The sequence below is a fragment of the Spermophilus citellus genome (genome assembly GCF_964194105.1).
Source record: "Spermophilus citellus genome assembly, chromosome: 15".
Taxonomy (NCBI): domain Eukaryota; kingdom Metazoa; phylum Chordata; class Mammalia; order Rodentia; family Sciuridae; genus Spermophilus; species Spermophilus citellus.
Genome location: NC_138195.1, coordinates 96959818 through 96974641, shown reverse-complemented (window position 1 = coordinate 96974641; position 14824 = coordinate 96959818). Strand labels below are relative to the sequence as shown.

Genomic DNA, 14824 nt, shown 5'->3' with positions numbered 1-14824 from the left:
CTGTTCTTGTGTCTCCACACCTACAGCCCAGTCTGCAAGTACATGCTCCACCAAGACTCCATGAGCAGCCTTCCTTAAATTGACCAGACATGGATTCACACCAAACACTGTGACTCTGCAAGGGCAAAGGGAGAGTACTCTGTCTCGGGGCACCAGGCACCTTCTGCAAAGGCGCAGTCTGCAGGTTTGTGTCTGTGTGTGTGAAGAAAGGTCAGGCACGTGCACTGGACAGGACAGTGGAGTTCGATGACCCCAGGAACTATAACTACACCTGATACCACACACTCCCCGAGCTGCTGCCAGGCAGAACGCAATCTACATCCGTAAGGCCACGACAAAACAAAGAAAACCCAAGTACTGTCACCGTGACATGAGGGTGCTATTTAGCATAGGAGAATCTGTGGAAAACAGTCAAGAAAAGAGAATGAAGCAGGAACATACCTTGCCTTTTTAAGATGACCTGTAACTCTGGAAACAAATAGTGGAGGGCCAGGCCTCCTTAGGGAAACATCCAGCTACGGGGGACAAGCACCTCAGACTTGCAGAGCAGGCACCCTACAAACCCTTCCCAAAGCCCGGGCTCATAGGAGACGGGACAGCCGATGGAGGGAGCACGCTGCCTGCTGGAAGTGACCTTGCACAAATGCAGAAGAGAGCACCCAGCTTGACTTCAACCCAACCCAACCCAAGAGATAGGGGAAGAGAGCACATGAAGGGCTTGAGAAGCACTCAGCAGCAAGACTGAACACTCCAGGAACTCTCCAGCTCCCTGATAACCTATGGGGCCACTGTGGCTCATGGGTCCTTCCTTGGCTGAAACATGGTGACCAAATTTCATTAAGTGGCACAGGACCATATCTGGAGTCCCAGGACAGCAGAAAGATCATGAAGCAGGATAGAAGTACTTGAGAAAGCAATGGCTAAAATTGTCCTCAATTTAGAGAAAGACAAATTCAGAGATTCGAGAAACTCAGTGAATGCCTAAGAAGAAAAATCCAGAGAAAACCCATGTCCAGACATGTCATGATCAACTGATGAATGCAATGATGGAAAAGCCTTGACCCCCGTGGAGAAGGGACGCCCTGACAGAAGGGAGCTCCGTCGCTCTGAACTGTTCCATCCATCAGAAAAACCTGGGCTCAGAAGAGAGCACTGTGCCAGAGGAAAGGTGACCCATCTATTGGACACAGGGGCTCTAGGTACAGATGACACCAGAGGGCGCCAGCCTCGAGATGAAGAAAAGGCAGCAAAGGCAGGGTCTGGGTGAGTGTTGAGAGAGTACCTCTTGCTTCTTGGATGAGCCTCCTAGGTAGCTGAGGACACCTGTCCCCAAATACCATGCATGCATATGTGTATACATTTAAACATGTACTACATCTATAACGCACAATTTACATACTAAGTAATTAGGTAGGGCAGGGAACACTGAGCCTCTGCTTTGGTGCAGGTGGGGACCACATGGGAACTACAAGCGAACCCGGGGCAAGGCAGCATGGAGCACAGCAGGCAGCCAGAAAGAACAGAAAGACAGGGCACTAGGAGGGCCTAAGGCAGAGCCCTCCACACACAAACAGGAAGTCTCCAGGCCACCAGAGCACAGACTCCAGGGAAGTGACTTTAGGGACCTGTGGGTTAGAGGGGGTGGGCGTAAAGGCTTAAGTAAAAGCATCAAGGCCTGCACACAAGAAAGATAAAAAAGAGGAACAGCAGCCCCAGCAACAAAGTAGTGAGGGAGCAAGGAAGAGGATGAAAACACAGGACCCTGCAGACAAATGAAGTCAAGGAAGTGCCAACCCCCAACAAACCACCCAGCTACTGTCCCTGGGCTATGAAGACCGACAGAAGAGGGCGCCTCTGCACCAGGAACCCAGAGCACAGGCTTGCTGACTGAAGGGAAGAGGCTCTCTGGGTCCCCGCAGGGCTGCGGTGTAGAGCAGGGAAAGAAACATGCTGCACAGGTAGAGGACACGCGGGCCAGGAAGCACGGAGGGGAGGAAGGCTCACGTCTCCACTGTACACAGAATCAAACCCACTCAAGCATTTGGAATCAGGAACAAAACCAGGACAGAAACGGACCAAGAGAAGGGAGTGGTGACTGACCTTGAGCAATGACAAGCACTCCAGGGATAACAGCTTAAAGGAAGGTTCAACCAGGGCTTCAGAGCCAGGAGGGAGGACCAAGAAAGCAGCAGCAACACAGCGCTGGAGAGCAGAGAGTGAGAAGCCTGAGAAGCCAGAGAAGCAAGGGCGTGAGGGACAGCAGCACGGCCAGGCCTGGAGGAGGCAGGCAGGGCAGGGCTGGCTCTCAGGACTACCATCCAAGAAAGCTTCAGAAAGGGTAAAGGGCCGAACACACAAACAGCAATCCTTAAGGAGTACGAGAAAGCACCCTGGAAGCATTTGCCCTTGACTGCGCCCCAGGCCTGCAGGTGGAAGGCTGAGGCACAGCCTCCCAGGAATCTGGACTGCACAGGCCTCCTCACCTGAGCAGCACTGCAAGGGTACCACGCCAGGCGGTCGTGGAACACCTCGAGGGGTGCACATCCGGCTGAGCACCATTCCTCGAGGAAACAGACTCCGCTACCCCTAGGGGCTCTGGGGACCTTCCAGAACAGGGTGGGCTCTTCTGCATAAGACCCAGATGCATATTTGAGGCTCTGAGGAAACACTGTGCTGTAGAAACACAAAAGCAGCCACTGCTAGTAAAGCCCAACTTCCAGAGAGAGGTGGTAGACTGGCTTGGCTGCACAGGGCGAGGAGGTGACCTGGGTTTACCCTTCATAATCCTGCCTGCTGGGCACTCAGTGTGCAGATGTGCGTGTGCCGTATGGAACCTTGTATGACGGCAGGACCTCTACACTGTGCACCAAGGCCCACACACTCGTGCACTGAAAACAAGATTCCTTCAAGGACAAGACATGCACATGACTGCAGTCCTGAGAACTCAACGCAGGGCCACTGCAAGGCCTCAGCACAATGCACCACATGTCCATTGGTGCAGTGTGAGCAAACCAACTCCACTGCCAGTCCTACAAGGGCACAGCACACACAGCCATATACACGGACAGAGGGCACGACCGGTTTAGATGTTTAGCATACCACACTTGCACCATCGTTGGAGTGGGCACTCCTTCTACTTGTTAGAAAGAAAAGGCAATTGGAAAGTCTGCCCTGTGACTAGCAGCAGCCTCCGGCACCTCATAGTCACCAAGTCTCCCCACTGCCCAGCTGATGCACACCATCAAGGCATGCACACAATGTTCAACATGCAAACATGAAACCACCTAGCAACACATTTCCCAGAGATGTCCCCTCCTTAGGTAATGCATGACTGTATATCATAAGCCAACCACCAAAATATATTTTTTGGGTTTTTTTGGATTTTTTTTTTCGCTATTATTTATTTTGTATAGGGGACTGAACTCAGGCATGCTTAACCACTGAGCCACATCTCCAGCACTTTTTATATTTTATTTAGAGCCAGAGCCTCAATAAATTGCTTGGGGCCTCACTAAGTTGTTAAGTTGTCTCAGCCTCCTGAGTTTCTGGGATTACAGGTGTATGCCAACACACCCCACTCCCGGCCCTTTTTATTTTTTATTTTGGGGCAGAGTCTTGCTAAGTTGCTGAAGGCCTCACTAAGTTGTTTAGGTTGACCTTAACCTTATAATCCTCCTGTCTTAGCCTGCAGAGTCCTGGATTTATAGGTGTATGCCACCACCCCCAGCAACAAAAACATTTTCTAAAAGACAGTCAAAAGATAAAATTAAAATGAAATGCAAAACAAAACAAAAAAAATCTAAAATAAAGAAAGAAATGAACAGAAAGGAACAAGGGGCATGCAAACAAGTTATAAAATGGCAGCCCAAATCCAACCACACCAGAAGTTTTAAACTGGGTGTTAGCTGCTATACCTGCCCTGGGCACGCAGCAGCCAAAGGCCCAGGTGGCTGTTTGAGCTGAATTTAAGTTTTATATAAAATTCCAAAAGTCAGCTCAACAGCACTGATGGCACTTCAGGTGGTCACCAGCCGCATACACAGTCCTGGAAGTTCTGCCACAGTGCCCTGGCCTGGATGCTCCAGGGTGCATAGAACCAGGACCTCGCATGCCTGCCTGCCAGGGTCACACTAAGTAGAAGGATGCCATGCAGCGGGAGCCAGGAAGGCAGCAGCAGCAGCTGCAGCCAGGAGACAGGAAGGGCACTGGTGAGTGACATCAGAGATGAGGCTTGGGAGACAGCACAGCCACAAACATGGAAACTGACCAGGAGACGGCAGTAGCCAGCTACCCTGTAGTCGTTCAGAAGAGCGCCACCTCCTCAACTGTGGCCACATCCAGGCCTCAGCACTCTCGGGGATGCACAAGGACAGAACAGCGATTGCACGCCAGCCCAAGGCACACAGACCACGCATCCTCTGCCTTCCCGTGGTATGCCCACCAAGAAAAGCCTTATGTGGCCACAAACCAAGTCCTGACTGTCCTCTGACCACAGGGAACAGGCGCACTGCCTGAAAGCAGCCAGCCAAGAAGAAGTATACACAGTATTCAATCTGTTTATGTAAAATTCAAGGAAACACAAAACTCATCAGAAAGCAAAGCAGTGGCTGCCTAATGACATCAGGGGAGAGAGGGAGGGCACCAGGATCCAGGCGGACGATGGAGCTGTCACATCTTGATCACTGAGATGGTCTCGCAGGCATGACATGTCAGGCCCTTTGTCGTAAACACATATCTCAATGAAATCACAGACTAATTTCTACCAACACAGCAATCAATTTTAACATATAAACTTTAAGAAGTTAGGAAACAATTAAGAATACCTGAATATTGCCTGGATATTTAATAACACTGGATTATTGTTAATCCTTTTGGATATGACAGTGATATTCTTTTAATTCTTTAGAGGTAACTATGGAAATGTTCAATAATGAAACAAAACAGGGTGGGAAGCTGACACAGGATCACAGATTCAAGCCAGCCTCGGCAATTAAGTAAAATCTTATCTCAAAATTTAGAAGGGGGGCTGAGGCTGAGGGATAGCTCAGTGGTAGAGTGCCCTGGGTTTAATCCCCAGATCAATAATAAATAAAATACACAAGAATCAAACCATACACCATCTGGTTTTGCTTAGAGACAATTAGGGGTGCAGGAGCAGGTGGAGACAGATTTGAAATAAGCTAGCCAAGCTCAACTATAGGGTGTGGGGCTAGGCCTGGTTTACGCTACTATCCTCTCCCTTTATAGGTTTGAAGTTCATCAAGAAAATGTAGTGAGCATGCTCAGCATTTACTTTGGTAAGAACAAAAAACCAGAGACCAATGAACACATCCCCCTTCTGCCAGGACCGTGGACCAGAGCGGCAACCCACCCCAAATGCTTCACAGTGAATGCGTCTGAATGATAGCAAGCACTTCCTGTGCGGTCTCTGATCTTTCCAAGTTTCCTGCTAATGAGAGGAAGGAGAAAGGAGGCATCACTATCGTAGCATCCTACCCTGGAGCACAACGTGGAAACACACACACATGCTGCCATTACCTGGTGAAGTACCCTGCTCAGGTGCCGCACAGCCATGCCAGACAGATGCAGGCCTCTGTAGACACAGTGCCTGGCTGGATTGGCACAGACTAGAGCACAGGCAGAAAACCAACCCAGTTGTTGCACATGATGAGAAACACAGACGAGTTCATTAGATCAGTTTTTGTGACATGCTGTTAGAAATTTTTGGCTAACAGAAAAAAAAAATTTTCCTTTGCAACTGAGTGAAGCTGTGGAATAATATGTGAACACTGCACTGAAAGAGCAACAAATCCTGGTGGCACCAGAGTAAGAGACGGCAGCTCTTCGTGGGAAAATGTGGAGGGGACAGCGCCCAGGGAAGCCAGGACAGCTCTGCAACAGGGTTCTGAAGCACCAGCACTCAGAAACAGAAAGCAACAGGTAATACTTCCTGCTGCCACATCCTCACTGGGCAAAGCAGGTTCACAATCCTGCTCGTTTCTGAAACCCCCAGCAACTGCTGCCCTGGCACAGATGTCTCCTCAGGATCAGTTGAGACAGCACTTGCACAACCCACTGAGATAGTGTGCTGAAGGGCTCCGTGGCCAGCTCTGGGCAGGAACCCTGGGGTGCAGCATCTACCCATGTGCCTCGTGCAAATGCCCTCCCTGTACAATGCTAAGCTACCAGCATGATAGGGACAAACAGGGCTAGGGAGATGTTCAGCCATGCATGGTAATGGCATACTGCCTCACTCAGACACTAAGAAAAAACAGGATTATGCACAGAGCAATAGAGCAACTATGAGCATTGATTACCTTGGGTTACTGTGACTTACTTCATTATAAGAACCTGTAATCTGACTTTTTATAATGGCTACATTGAAACCTGACCCCCAGGCTCCTGAGCATTTCTCAGTCCACTCCTGCATGCAGAAGGCACTGGCTGAAGCTTGTCACCAAATGAGATTCTCACTTTGCCACCTCCTATGAGGACCCATGCCTGGTGCCCTAGTATCAAGGGTCCACTCTGGTGCCTTCCTTGGATGGTGGCTGTGGGGCATCAATGAGAGGCAGGCACCAAGGCACACAGCACAGGCTCTGGTGGGTAGTTACCAGTTGGACATCAGCACTCACGCCAAGGGCTACAGCAGGTGCAGGGAGAAGTGGCAGGGCAGACACAGTCGCCAGGCCTCAGCACTGCCTCCCTCAGAATGGGAGGACTGCCCAGCCAAGCAGCCCACAGCCGAGCCCAGCAGCTTAGGACTGGCCTTTTCCTGGCTACCAGAAGGATCTCTGGATCCTGGAAGACAGTGAGCAAAGAATAATTCAGGCAAAACAAGTAGCCTGGCAGCAGGGACCCCTTGTGCATGGGAGGGAAAGGCCGCACTGGGGCGTAGGGCAGTCATCACAGCCAGCTGCAAACATGCCTTAAAAAGCAGGGACACCCCTGCACACCCCTGCAGGAGCTCCCCTGCCCTGTATTGGCCCTCCTGCTCCACACACTCTGCACCCTGGACAACCAGAGAAATCAATGCCCAGAGCTGCATGTGTCCCAGACTAAGGTTCTACAGAAAAAAAAAGGAAAGGATTTCTACCTTAAAGAAAAAATGGGGGCTGTGGCTCAGGGGCACAGTGCTAGCCTAGCATGGGCAAGGCCACATAAAAATAAAGGTATTCTGTCCAACTACAACTAAAAAAATAAATGTTTTAAAAAAGAAAAAGAAAAAATGGACGCTGGTAAAAATACATGGGTTCTTCTACTATTATTTCCCTGAACTATACTTTTCACGGGAAGGCTGTGTTTTGGAAAAGTATTTTGGAAAAGAGTGAATTAGAAATCTGGCAAGGAACACAAGGCGCCTCTCTCTCTCTCTCTCTCTCTCTCTCTCTCTCTCTCTCTCTCTCACACACACACACACACACACACACACACACACAGGTTGGTACACAACCCACCAACAATAAGCAGCCCCCTGCTTATGACGTCATGCAGATATTCGAGCAAGAAGGCCCCTCTTGGCTCGGGGAAGCCTGTGGCACAGGCCTATAGCCACTGGCCCTGCACACTGCCAAGAGCCAAGTTAAAAATAGCAACAGGCAGGCCTTGTTAGTTCTCCTTCAGAGAGGAGTATCAGAGTGACCTAAAAAGGAATTACACCCTGTGAGCCACGCCACTGGGAGCCTGACAGTCAGGATAAGGGCCAGAAAGAGACAGAGCAATCATCAGTCATGCTGGAAACGCCCTGCTCTTCAAATTCCCGCTGCCCTCTGGTCTCACGTCGGGCTCTTCCTCCAGCCCAACAAGCCCAAGGGCAGCTGGAGCTGGGGATCAACTAGACTCAGCTCCTCAAGAGCCCTGTCCTATGGCCTCTCTACAAGTTCATGCCCAGCACAGGGCCAGAGGCAGTGCAGGGTGCAAGGAGCCAGCTGTGTGGGCAGCAGGCATGTTCCTCTTGCTGCCCTGCATAGGATGCCTCAGTCTCATGACCTTGTATCAAGCAGTGTGGCCAGTGCAAGTAGGCAGCAGCCACCTGGGTCTGCATGGTATTGAACGCCTGGGGACAGTGTCTGAGTTTCTCTGCAAGACCAGGACCTCTGCTGAGCCCCTCCCCCTCATAGGCAGAAGGCAACTTGAAGCTCCTTGTCAGGATGTAACAGAAAGAAGCAGCCCAGAGCTCACTTCCGTCTGGACCAGCATCTTGCTGGAGAACATCAAAGTACCATATGAACACAGCAATTTAAACTGCGAAGCACTTTCCCAGCTGAGGCAGGGGGACAATTAAATTGAAGGTCACAAAGCAGAGCTGTGGGCCTCGTGCCCACCTCCCAACCATTTACCTTGGCTTTCCAGCTGACCTGGAAGCCAGCGAACGGCCACAGCCCCACAGGCACAGCAAGAGAAGCCTGGGCACTTCTCACAGCTCTCAAGGAGCTGCTCATCACACAATTTGGTGAGGGCCCTCCTCATTGTGGCCATTACTAGCTCACGGGGGCCATGAGCGCATGAGGGGAGCCCCTCCCCACAGGGTCCAGAGCTGCAAAGGCTTCCCCAGTGCGGAAGCACCAGCCCCGCCCACCTCTACAACTAGGCCCACTCTGACTTGAACGGCATCTTCCAGAGTCCAGGTCCATAGGGCCCACCCAGGCTCCAGCAAACATATCTGTCTCCTCTCTCCCTTCCTGGGCACGGAGGAATCACTCAGGAAAATGCTCACCATAACTCTCTCCAAGGGCTACCCAGAGTCCTCAGCTGGGCTGCTGGAAACTCTTGAGGACCCCCTCCTCTCCTAGAGTCTTCACGTTTCACCGCCACCTGATGGTCCAAACACCCTCCTTTTTCCTCCAGTGCCCCCATCTCCCCATTCCCCCTCCCACAGCATGCAACCTGCCAGTTCTGGGGAAGAGAATCCAATAGCCAGCTCTGAGTCCCCATGCCCCACTGTACCACTGTGTACCACTGCAAGGTCACGTGGACCCCTCTGTAGGGCCCTGCTTCCCAGGCTGGAACTAACTCCCAGGACTTCCTCCATGCCTCCCAGAACCATGCTCCTCACTCCTGCTGGCCTCCTCTCATCCATCTATAGAACCCCAGCCTATCTTCTCCCTCCTCTTACTGCTCACAGCAAGCACCACCTCGAAACCACGGCAACAGGGGCCCCTATTCTGGCTACTGCTTCGCCATGTGGTCTCAGACACATCTCTCAACCTCTCTAACCCTCAGTTTTCCAACCTATAGAATGGAGCATAGAGGGCAGCTGCAGCAGAGCCATTCTGAGATGACCACGTAAGGGGCTGAGCAGAGCCTGGCAGTGCAAGAGAACCATACGCAGACTGTACTGACTCCAGAAACACGCAGACACACCAGGAAGCAGAAGGAACCTAATGGCAAGGTCACCTGTTACCCTACCACCAAGCTTTCCTATGCATATGTTACACCACTGTCCTACAATATTTACGAGAATGTTCCAACTTAAGCCCTTCTCCCAAATCATTAACAGCTGGTGATCACATGACCAAGAAGCTGTACACAGTCCTCCATGCCCGACCCTCATGACACACCTGGGCTGGGTTTCTGTGCACATCCATGGGGGTTTCTGCACTGTGTGCTGGGGACAGCAAAGACAGGCCAAAGACCCCTGATATATTCTGCCAAGCTCTTTCCAGAAGGGTGCCTCCCATCTGTAGCTCTGGGCATGCTGCAACACCACAACAGCAAGCCCTGAGCAGCCAAATGCATATACTTCTCACCCGAGAGGCAGAGCAAGAGCTCAGGCACAGTGTTTAGATTGCACGAGACAAGAACAAGTGTCTAAGACAGCAGCCACTGAGTGTCCTGTACCTGTCATCTGAAATGGACATGCTCTAAGAGCAACATGCACACTCGATTCCAAAGGGAGCACAAAAACACGAAATACATGTCAGAATGACATGGGGAAATCCGGGGTCAAACAAAATACACTATTAAGCCCAATCTCACCTCCGTTCACCCCTTAAATGTGCCTCTGGGAAGACGTGGAGCTGCACAGGTGCCTCACACGGCACTGCCACTGCAGCACAGAGGTTCTGGCTGAGGCTGACACCCTCCCTGGAAGGGCTCTTGTGAATGTTAACACCAGACTGTCGTCTCTTCAATGTGTTCCCAGTCTGTCTTTTAGTAACATGCAGGCTTCGAGAGTGTGAAGAGAACTTGGCCAGCTGTGCTTGAGTCAGATTTACTGGCCTTTTCCTATACAATTCCTTCAACTAACTGCAGCTCAGAAAAGCCTTTCCTATCCAGAAAGAGTGAGTAGCTACATTTCCTTCCTTGGCTCCCCTCCTCAAGTATGTAAATAAACAGGTGAGAGGCAGGACAGGCCGTCTCACCACGGTGCAGTGACTGGCTTGCCCAAGTCCCATGGTGGCCAAGGCTGCAATTTATTTGCAGCAAGCCCATCCTCCTCTCAATGACCTTCATGGGTGGCCACACTGCCTGCCATTGGGACACAGAGGCAGAGAGGGCAGGCAGCTTGCCCATGTCACACAGTGAGTAAGGGTGTGAGGACTTGAGTAGTCCCTGCAGGTTCAGAGCCTGTAATGGGCTCTCGGCTGTGCTGCCTCCTATAGGTGGGCAAGGAAGGGCCTGCGCTCAGTCTGTGTGTGCCAACAGATTTTGTTTACAAAAGAAACAAAGCACCATCAGGCAGGATCACGCTGTCTTCAAGGATGCTAAGATATCATTGGCAGGAGATCTGCTTTCGGAGTTTTCTGTTGGAGATTCATTCCTTCTTTTTCCTTTTAGGACATTAATTTCTAGAAAAGTATTCACCCACACTTGAGGCTAACTGCCTTTCTCTTTACCAAGTACACAATTAGGATTCCTAATCAGAACCACACATCATATGCACACTCAACAGTGGCAACTGAGTTACAGAGGTATCAGCATTGCGTCTCCAAATTTACAAGTGACAGTTCTCACCACCTTGGCACTCCCCACTCTCCACAGCCCCCCAGCCCCTCTGAACCTGCTTTCCACTCCAGCCCAAGGCCTCATAGACCTGAGTGTGCTACTCACCGTGAACTACCAGTACCTGGCATGGTTATAGGAACTTGTCCCAGGGCACCCCTGCCTGAGTGCCATCCTCTCTCAATATGCTCCCGTCACCCTGACCCCAGCTTCAATCTGCCTGGACCTCCTGCCTTCACACTGATAGTCCTGGGAGATGCTTCCCTTACAGCTTCACTCACTCATCCATCCCACAATTACGGCCAGACTTACATTGACAGCTTGGGACGGAGAAACCAGGACACAGGAGCACTGACTGGGGAACCCCACTTCCATAGGAGACATGGTGCTCAGCGCATTGTTCACAGGGACAGTTGCAGTCTTCAGGGCACTATGCCCAGAACCCTCAGCTTCATTGACCCCTGGGTTCACCCACACAGCAAGGCAGGCTCCAAGATCCCCTGGTCGCCAGCCAGGGTTCATCCTCTTAGTACAGGTTTGGGGCCAGCAACAGCTCTCAGCTTTAGCCTCCCCGACCCTTGGGGAGCAAGGGCTGCCACTGCCAGGTAACACAGACACTCACACGAAGACTTATCTCCTACAGTTCTGAAACTGGAAGTCCAGGCAAAGTGCCAGACCATTTGGTACGGATGAGGCCATTCCTATCTTGCAGACAGGCCTTGCGCTGTGTTCTCAGGAGGCTCTTACAGGAGCACTAATCCCAGCCCAGGCCACTCTCAGACCTCCTCCACTATGCCTCATGGCTCCCAAGCCCCACCCCCTGCTACCACAAGAGCAGTAAAGACTACCAACATCTGTACCCTATAGTGAGAGTGAGCTACCCAGGTGGTCTCAGGCACTGCCCTGCCTCAAAGAGCAGAGTGGGGCTGGGGATGCACCAGCTGGCTCGGCACAGCACCCTGGCCCTGAAGTATCTTCCTGCTTTCAGCACACGTCTCCTGGGAGTGGGTCCAAGAAGAGCAGACATGTCCACAGAAGGTTGAACACAATGTCCAGGCTGGGCCAGACCCAGTCCAGACCCAAGGACAGAATGCAGGAGCATTCTGCATACCATACCACAGCAACAGAGGGGTGTAGGAGGACCTGCCAAGAGCAGCACCTGGGAGCTGCCAACAGCTGGCAGGTGAACAAGGGAGGCCAGGGGTATTCTGCTGGATCCAGGCAAGGCAGATCTGCAAGGCCTGTGGGGAGCTGACTGAGAAGGGAGGTCCCTCCTTGGGGCATACGCCACACAAGTTCCCAAAAGTGATCCCTGACAAATCTCAGTTGACTCTAACAGCAAATAGGACGAAGATCAATTTGGCCACGCTGGTCTTAAAACACCAGGCAAGGGAGTATAATCAAAACACAGTCATTCGTGGACCTTTAAAGAATAAGACGATGCTCCTTTCACTTGAGAGGTACACTGTGTTAGTTCTCCCAAGAGTAAGTAAAGCTGGGGGTTATACAGGAAGGGTTTTTACACAGGAGTGCCTGATAAACATCGCAAAAGGCTCTGTCAGCATCACAAGTTTGTTCTGAGTCAATCCGAGACCTATCTGTGTTTTTTTTTTTTTTTTCTGGAATAATTATTATAAGCTGCTGCTCAGAGTTTGCAATTCATCACTCCCAGCCTAGCAACTTGATTTTAATCAAGACCTGGAAAGAAGATAAACTTCAACTGAGCTGGAAAGGACCTTACCAAGCACTGCTAATCATCAGGATGGCTATCTGAACTGCTAAAAGGGGAGGACTCATTACCACCTCAACAAGTTGATATGACTAGGATGGCTATATACCAAAGGGTACAAGGACAAAAATAAAAAATGCGACCAAAATATATATAAAGAAAAAGGATTTGTGAATAGAGTGGATATTGTTTACATAGAAAGACATCTCCAATTTACTAAAAATGGGGACACTGCATGGACAAGAGAGAAGGAGCTATGAAAACACACATATCTCTGACCCACCTATGGGAGGTACAGCCAGACGTAGAGAGAACGAGTTGGAAGGGGCAAGCAGAGAAAACTGAGTTGACACTTTTCTGCTTTGCTTAACTTATTCAGAAGGCTCTCAACAGATAACTGCTGAGCACACACCATGTGCAAACCATCAGAATCCTGGACACAGTCCTGAGCAAGGCAGACAGGGCCCTGCTCCTGAGAGCACAATCAGTGAGAAAGTCAACCTGTCTTCCCACCTCTCCTGCACCAGCAAGGCGGAAGGGCTCTTCCAGCCCTCTAGGTCTCAGCCTCTTCAGGAAAGGGGAGAGGCACTCCAAGGGCCAGGGAATAATGATGATCATGGCACCTCTGAGATGTGCCCAGTTGTGAGGTCTGAGTGAACAAGTGGACAGAGGTGACAACTCTCAACTTCACTGTGGGCTGCTGGGTAATGCTGCACTTGCACAGACATACTGCCATGGGTACTCCAGCTCCCACACTCCCCTGTTCCCAAAGATGAGCCCTTCATCCTCAATGCAGAGGTGGGCTCTCCACTCATTCCCATCTCCCTCCCATTCTGGTGGGGCACAGGTTCCTGGCCTGACAACTTAGACACCAAGATGTGTACAAGGGCACAGCCAGCAACAGAGCAGCAGGAGAAGCCTCGTGAACCATCAGGGTCCTTGGAGCAGCACCGAGAGCGGGGAGGCTTACACCCAGAACAGATGAGTCAGTGACACACAGAATGGGCCCTGAGGCTGTCGGTGTGTGTCTAAGACAGCTTCCTGCCTCCCCCCAGGACTACTAGGAAGACTTCCAAGACAACAGCCCAGACCCTGTGACGTGGCTGGCCCTGGCCCTGCCTTGCAGGTGTCCATGCTTTCTTCTCCTCCACGCTCCACTTTCATCAGCAGACCAGGTACCACCCAGTGCCTCCTCTAGTGAAGACTAGGTGGCTGGGGGTCCTCCAGGCTCCAGGCTCCACAGGGGACCATGGGGCCCTGACCTGAGGCTGCAGAAGAGCCAAGTCCCCGCCTGAAGAGGGACTTGTTCCCTACCACCAACAAAAGGAGGCCATATCTCCCACCCAGCTGAACATCTAGAGGACAGCATAGGGGGTCCTGGCCCCTAACCAGTACCCAGTCATGGTACAGTGGGCAGATGAAAAGACCCAGAGGATGCAGGCTCTCTCTGCAACTCAGGTGCCAACAGCCACACAAGGTCCCTCCATCCCAGATCACCACACTGACACAGCCTCCCCTTCACTGTGGCCCACTGCCTCCCACCTGCCTCTCTAGATTTCCGACAAAGGGGATCGTCCTGTCTTGCCCTGGACCTGATTCATAGCCAACAGAGTGGCACCACCACCTGCATGGCTGGCTCCCCACTGCCCTGAGAATCCCTAGGCATTTGTGCCTCCTGTCTCATCTGAGGGCATGAATCAGCCTCCAGGGACGGCACAGACAGAATGAGGCAGGTCAGTGCCCTCCAGAGTGACTACCCCCAACATAAGAAATTAGACAATCCCCGTGCACATCCCACTCCACCCACATGCCACAGAACCCATTATCCTGCAGGAAAGGTCAAGACCTCACCTGCCCCACTGACAACAGACCCTACCGTAACAAAAGAATTCCCAGCGCCCACACCTGAAACCTCCTCTGACACACGCCTCCCCGCTTCATATCTGAGTCTTCCTGGATCTGCCAACCTGTCCCCCATCTCTAGCACCCTTTTCCTGGAACCACTGGCTGTTTGCACCAGGTGTTCTGGGGCCCATTTTCATCCTACACCTCTGCCTCCACAGGCCTTCTGGGTCCCACTCCATCCATTTGCAGCTAAGAGAAACTGGGGAGTCAACCCATGTCCAGTTTTTACCCTGCCACAGACAGCAG

The 14824-nt window shown here is 51.5% G+C and overlaps 1 protein-coding gene across 8 annotated transcripts in view; it reads right to left on the bottom strand.

Moving 5' to 3' along the window:
* Nucleotides 1-14824, bottom strand: part of INPP5A (inositol polyphosphate-5-phosphatase A) — a 175029-nt gene that overhangs the window by 110161 nt on the left and 50044 nt on the right. The gene's annotated exons all lie outside the window — the stretch shown is intronic.